Source organism: Petaurus breviceps, unplaced genomic scaffold (assembly GCF_028583685.1).
Source record: "Petaurus breviceps papuanus isolate PSGF00001 unplaced genomic scaffold, PetGlider_PUasm1.0 90994, whole genome shotgun sequence".
NCBI lineage: Eukaryota > Metazoa > Chordata > Mammalia > Diprotodontia > Petauridae > Petaurus > Petaurus breviceps.
In genome coordinates, this window is record NW_027187393.1 from 4275457 (window position 1) to 4283021 (window position 7565).

General features: G+C 40.4%; 1 protein-coding gene across 3 annotated transcripts in view; it reads right to left on the minus strand.

The window, feature by feature from the left end:
* Positions 1-7208, minus strand: part of CANX (calnexin) — a 29698-nt gene extending 22490 nt beyond the window's left edge. For 2 of the 3 annotated variants that reach the window (XM_069077758.1, XM_069077756.1), the window contains exon 1: positions 7051-7208. The gene's annotated coding sequence lies outside the window, so the exon portion shown is untranslated. Of the gene's footprint in view, positions 1-3008; positions 3109-7050 lie in introns of all 3 variants that reach the window. The other variant, XM_069077757.1, reaches the window with a different exon arrangement.
* Positions 7209-7565: the final 357 nt, after the last annotated feature.

Sequence of the window (7565 nt, forward strand, 5' to 3'; positions counted from 1 at the left end):
TAGATTAAGCATGTATTTATTTACTAAGCACCTACCTAAGGCATGAGGGGAAGGAGTCCATATGAAAAGGTAAGAGAACAAAAATGATAAAACATTACTGCTCTGCTCTCAGGGAATTTAGAATCAGAGAAATAAGATATTTTTGCTGTTAGTGTGAAAGCACAGTTCAAGAAAAAAAGAGATACTAAAGACTTGTAGATTTGTGTAAGAAGCCTCAGGCTTCTATATGATATCATCTTCAAGAAGATAATTGGTAGGCACTGGACATAGTGAGAACCAAATAATACCACAAAGAACAAAATAGATTATATATTAACGGATAGGAAAAGACTTGATAATTATGTGGGAGTTATCCCTGAGACAGCTATGTATAGTCAGTCCACTGGCTTAGTCAGAGCTAAAATCAGAATTAAAAACAAAAACAAATGGGGGGGGGGTGGAGTGGAGAGAAAGGCATGCAAATATGTCAACTTAACCTTGAACTATTTAGAAAAAATTAAAATCAACAATTAAAAAAAAAAAAGACAACAAAAACGACACTGATGCTGACTATAACGCTTTTATCGAGAAATTTAACTGCCACAAGGACACCAAAATAGCCCAGAAAGTGCCTTAGTCAGCAAACATCTGACAACGTGCCAAACAGAGAAAGACAGCTGATAAAAGAATAAAAAAGTGTGTATGTGCATGGAGGCCAATAAGTGGTGAAAAGACAAAGAGGTGGGTGGGTAAGTGAGTGAATGCCTTGTAAATAGCAAAGTAGTCAGTGTAGCTGAACTACATGCACTCCATGCCCAAGGAGTGAGAAATGTTCAGCAGAGTTGTAAATATGGGTTTAAGGTCACATTTTGAAGGCCTTTCAATGCCTAATAGGATTTTATATTTGATCCTTAAGGTTAAAGGAAGTTACTTAATAGGGAAACATTTACTTTGTAAAAGCTTATAAAATTATGACAGATTATGAGCAGGGTTGTCTTCATAAAGCAGAGCAGTTGAGGGTTTAAAAAGAAAGCCCAGCCAAGATACCCTAAGTAGCATCCCAAGGACATTGAGGGATGAAAATGGGAGAAAAATAGCAAAGAATTGAAAAAATATCTTAACAAATTGTTTCATTTATCAAGGACAGTGCAACTGCCACACTTTGCCCCTAACAGAACCATAGTGCAACTGCCACACTTTGCCCCTAACAGAACCATTCTGGGCTAGAGGGACAGAAATGTTTTTTACCATTTCTGTGCAGGATAAAAAAACAAAAATAGCAGAACTGTGGAAAGCAGCCAGATTGAACCAAGTATATAAAAAGTGGCTCTGTGCTAAAGACAACTAAATTGAGGAACCAATATACAAAATATCACGATATAGAAAAAATATACCCCAAGGTCATCTCAAACCACCATATAAAAATTCTAGTCTGGTTGAAGCTATGGGAAGGAAAAGACACTCAAGTGTAGACATTAAGAGGGAGGTATATGGGAATTTTAATTCCAAAACTAGGAAGTACTTTATCTTATACAAGACTACTTCCACCTTTAACTCAGGAAATTGTCAATCTAATAGCAATAGATAAGTAATTTGCTTGATGATGACATACTTACAAGGAAATATTCAAATCTAGAAAATAATGCCAAAGGCACTTAAAATAACACTGATGTCCCCCAACAATGATCTCTTCTCTCTAGGGGAAAAAAGGAAATTCTCTCATATCCTAATACAATTTATGCTACTAAAAAGTTACCCTGGGGACGTTTAGATGGTGCAGTAAGTAGAGTATCAGCCCTGGAAATCAGGAGGACCTGAGTTCAAATCCGGCCTCAGACATTTAACATTTACTATCTATGTGACCTTGGGCAAGTCACTTAAAACCCCAACTGCCCTACCTTACCCCCTCCAAAAAGAAAAAAAAAGAGCTCCCCCCATATATTCCAAAAAGGCACTATGGAAGCTCAGAAATGACTTGATGAGTGACCTAATGAAAGTGACTTTTTAAAAATGTTAAGCTATGAACAAATTGATTTTTTAAAAAGTCTTGGTCCTCTAAACCAGAAGTATCAAACACAAGACCCTTAACAATTGCAACTAGATCAAAATGCAACAGGGAAATAGTTAACAAAAATAACCGAACACAGATAATGTTTATGTGGTTTTTCTAAGTCAATTTGTGGTCTGTGGAAATCTTCACATAATTAGTGGATCCATTTCTATTTGAGCTGCTCATCACCACTGTGTTAAAGTGAGAAATCTGAGTTAGATTGCATACAAGGTCCTTTGCCCACCAGAAGCAAGATTTTTTTTTTCCATCACTGACTAATCAAAACATTATTAGGTACTCAATCAGAAGAGGATCACTGTCTTCTGGAAGCTTAAAGTCTAAAATAACAGATATAGAAACATATTTGCAGGAATGATAACTACGGGTTCACTACTAGTCTACTGTTTGCAGCAGAGTTCAGTACCTGCCTTTTAAGAAACATCACTGTTTAGTCAACAGAAGGCAGTTCATATAGGTTTGACAACTACTAGCACTGTGATCATGGGCAAGTTGAAGACCTCCTATCTCATATGATTTTCGTTAAGCTCACATAAGATAATACAAGCACATTTCAAATTATGAAACATTGCACAAATGTCACTAATTATTAGTAATTTCCCTAATTTATAAGGATTTGGTTTTTACTGAAAGGAAAAAGTATTCTTCAGCAGTTTTTGTATTTAATTTTGGTCCTCAAATAATTCAAGAGAATTAAATAATATAGCTAGAAGTCTTAACTCACTCATTTTAGAAATGAAGAAACTGAGGCCCACAGAATGGAAATTACCTGTTCCCAAGGTTACAGTTAAAGTAACTAGCTAACTCTAGAAATTTAAATTTTCTGTCTCCAAATCTAGTCCTCTTTCCACAAACTTCCTCAAAGGACCCAAAAGAGTAAAAACAAAAATTTCTAAGGTTGTTAGTCCATATCAGTTTTTGGTTATTGTTGAAAGGATAAATAGGTTAATAGTAAACATACCTTTCTGTGTACTTATAAGTAAAGAATTGGATCCAAAGTGAAAATATTTCTCAAAAGCTGAACATAATCTTTCTTCAGGGCTCCCCACAAAAAGCAAACACTTAATGAAGAAAAAAAACAAAAGATAAGAAGCATTTTTTGTAATGACAAAAGTTGCTAACAAAGTAAATGACCATGAATTAGGGAATGCTAAACTGTGGTACATGAATGCAACGGAATATTACTCTGCCTGTAAGAAATGATGACTGTGATGCAGAAACATGGAAAGATTTACATTAAGTGATGCAGAGTAAACAGAAGAAAACAGTGACAAAAACAAACCTCCTCCCAAAAGCGAATGTTGCCAAATTATAAAGAACAAGTTTAAAAGTAAAGATTATAAGATATCCCCAAACCTTTGGGTGTGTGTGGGGGAAGGTCCAAGGTGTGGTGCTTCTGATTCTTTTAATGTATTTATCAATTTGTTAAACCCCCCCCCCCCCAAAAAATAGTTATATGGAATGACTTGCTGAGATTCAGTCAGAAGATGCAGGCTTGAATCTCTGTTCTGCCACTTAGCCTTGACACCTTGTCAAGTCACTCCCCAGTTCTGGGCCTCTGTTCATTCCACCAGAAATCAAGAAGGCTAAATTCCATACTCACTTGGGTCCTTTTCACTTCTCAGATAGTGACATCTTCCCAGCCTTTCCTACTACCCATCAACTGCAATATAATTTCCACTACTGAGTTATTTCCCTTTTATTGGCCTTTGTTAATTAACTGAAGACCCAGTGGTTCATTCTTTACAAATGCATTTGTGAAATAGTAATGCTAAAATGCTAAGTCTCTGATGTCCTTAAAAAACAAACTTTACACAAATATAAAATTTAAACTCACCTAAAGAATTACCTGAAATATCATTCTAGACATTTTATTATTTCAACTCAGTATTAACATTCAGTTTTCAATATAGCATACTAGATCACAGAAAAGTTTATGCATTTTTATTCTTTCCTAAGGATATTGGCATCTTACAGTGATTTTAGTTTATATTTGAGTGGCATTTTATGCTTTCCAAAATATTTTTTGTAGCCATCATCTGGTTTGAATTCCATTATCTCTCCAAACTACAGAAGAAACTGAGGCCCAGATTAAATTGCATTAGAGGAGAATAGTAAACTAGTGACATAAAACCCTGCAATTTGAAATCTGGTACATGTAAGAACCATTCATTATTCAGCCCTAGTGTTAGCTACCACTTTACCAACCAAAATTGCCTCATTTCTGGGGCAAATGCACAGCCTAATGTTATTTAACAAAGTAGCAGCAAGGATTTTTTTTCCCAGAACCACTTAACTTAGTGGGCCTTGTAACATTACTCATCATTCATCATTTTAATACTAGTTATCAAAAACAAAAGTCTGGTCCTGATACCAAGGATCTGTTTACTGTGATAAAGGCACTTACAATAGATACAGCTTATGTATTACTAATAATAAAATACTTAAATCCCTCAACATCTTTAAAAAAGTCCTGTCCACAAGTCTCAAATTTAACTTATTACATGTAAGTGACAATAAGTCATACAACTCACTTTAATTCTAATTTTAAGGTTGTTTTTTTTAACCAAAGCTTCCTTATAATTCATTCACCTACTGCATTACGTTGTACAAGGTGAGAAGTATCATGCAATTTACAGTTACTCTTAAACCCTGACTATAGTCAAAGAAATCAAAATTGAGCTGCCTCAATCCATGGCTCAAAAAAAGATCCACTTTATATTTGCTAATGGTTCACCACAATAGTGACCCATCCAAACTCCCCCTCCCCCAACCAAAACCCCAATCCAACAAAACTTGACTCCAAAAGTAATATTCAAAATCAAACAAAAATCTAATTCAAAATTAAAAGTAATTTGGAGTTTCCCTTTCAGCATAGTTCTTTCTTCTCCCATATTGCAGATACATGACCAAGTATTGCCTTCCAATTGTCCCTTAGTGGCAGGAGTAAAGTCTACACCAACTCCAAGTCTATTTTTTGTTCATCAGTGTAAGTATAGTAAGTATAAGTATGCTTATAGTAAACAGCTGAATTTCCATCCCTTCTCTCCAACATCTCAAATGAGATATCTGTAAAATACTTAGCAATGCCTGACACGTAGCAGGTGCTCAATAAATGCTTGTTCCCTCTCCTAAACATTTATCAAGCACCTACTAATACAGAGCAATAGAATGTGATAAGTTATAAAACGTATAGAAGATATAGTGCCTATCCTTTAAAAATCCATTAGAGAAATACAACACCAATACGGCCTTACAACACAATCATATAAGAACCCTGAATTAAAAAGCAAAATGCCATATGAGGGCTGAGGAAAATGTGATTATCAAGGAAGGCTTCCAGAAGGTAACCTTTAAACTAGGTTTTAAAAGATGGGTAGGATTTCAAAAGATGACTAGTGATAAAGATGGACAACTTCAACAAAGGCATAAAGTTGAGTGTACTATGTGTACTCAGGAACACTACATCATCCAGTTTGGCTGGATCAGAACATGTAAGGGAATAATGTGTTAGGAAAGGTAGATGGGGTGATTCCAGTCTTGGATATCACAAATACCTGTTTAAGTTTACTCAGTAGGTAGTAGGGAGCCACTTAAAAGATCTTTTGCTTATGAGCGTGGCATGACCAGATCCATTTTCAAAGATCATTCTGGCACTGGAATGAAGGATTGAAAAAGTTTAAAAGTTCAAGAATGGATTCCTGAGAACCTAGTCACCGATTGACTCCAAAATTTGAATCAATTCAACAAACATTTATTAAACACCTGCTAGTGCAAAAGGGCTGCTGCCCTCAGGGCAGACTAGGTTAATAGTGGTGATACAAACCAGTAGTCAGGAAGCTGTTTTGATAAAAATATCACTAATTTGCTTTTGGACATATGAAGGATATCGAGATGAAGATATTACTTCAGCATTTGGAGATGTATCTGGAGCTATAAATTAAGGAATTATCTGCAAATGGTTAGAAGCTTGAAGAATGGGATTGCCAAGGAAGAGCTTGTAGAGAAGGAAGTCTAAGAACAGAAAGTCCCAAGGGGAGCATCCACATCATAATGGGACTGGAAGACAGAGAATTTAAAGTCTGAAAATTAGAGAACATTACTTCTAGTACTGTGTCAGAACTTAAGGGACCTAGAGAATGGTGTGGGCTTAAAGAGTACCTGGCTGTGTGACCTTGGGCAAGTTGCTTCCCTTCTCTGGGCCATTAAAAACTAGGGGATTGGACCTGGAAAGGAATCTTTTCAGAAGACTCCGAAACCTTTTTGGAATATTTATGAGTCTCTAAAGATATATGAACTATTATACATATAGAGATGTACACATTCATAACCCCTTGGAACAAGTTTTTCGGCCTGTCTTATAGCAGTTTTCTTTCCCAACAAGTTACCTAACCCCAAGATCGAGGTCCTCTTTCACACCCTGCCACCGTTTTCGAGATCTTTGGTTTCCCAACACCCAGCCTCCTCGTGCCCGGGAGAATTTGGCATCTTCGTCCGGTACGTTCCCGGGCTCTTGCCCAGCCGGGAGAAGATGGCTTCTCTCTCCCCCGCGCCGCCCCAGGCCTCTGTCTCTCCCCAGGGGCCTCCCCACTCGGGCTGGGCCTGGCCGCACACCGCCCGCCAGAGGATGAGCGGACAGGGAAGGGGCACGCGGGCCTCCGAGGCGCCTGGGCCTCCGCCCGCTGCGGCGAACCCGGCCCGGAGGTCACGCCCCCCTCCGGACTCCAGCCCCGCTGACCTCCCGCCCGGCCTCCCTCCGCAGGCCGCTCAGCCCCCACAAATCTCCGCATGGGCCCGGCTCCATCCTCCACTAGGCAGCCCGGCCCCCGGCCCCAGACCGCGTCACTCCCACCAGTCCCCCGGCCCCCCGGGCCTCAGGCCTCTTCCCCCACCGCTCAGCCTGGCCAGCCTAGGCCGGCCCTCCTCCGCCCCTGACGTGAAGCCGACCTCTCAAGCCCCGGCTATCCCAGTCCCCAGTACTAGGACATCTACGTCCCTCTCACCTCGTGCTTCGCGGCCGGCGGCGGCGCCACTTCCCACCCCCTCGCCCCACGCCCAGCACCGCGGATGCTGCAGCGGATCGGCCCGAAGCAAATGTCACGTGCCTCAAGGCTAGGAGGACGCCGAGCTAGCCCCACCGCGCGCGGCGCCCTGCCCAGGCTCCTCCCCTAGATGTTGATTGGTCAATGCTGTATCGCAACCCCGCCTCTCTCTTATCGTGCTAGCACTCCATTGGTCGGTATGACCATCGCTCCAGATACCTTTCCACACGCCCCCTAGGGCTACTCTTCGTGGAGGATGGGGATTGGCTAAAAGGGAGGGCAGGAAGTGCCTTCTGATTGGACGGAAGACAGCTGGTGGGGGAGGGGAGCCAAGAGCAAAGAGGGAAAACCCTCCAGACTGACTGTTGGCCAGGAATAGACGACACTGGGTGGTGACGGCCTTTGGATTGTAGCACTGGACTCCACCCGTCCGCCTCCTGTGGAGGCCTGGGATTGGGAGATTAGTAGGGGATCGG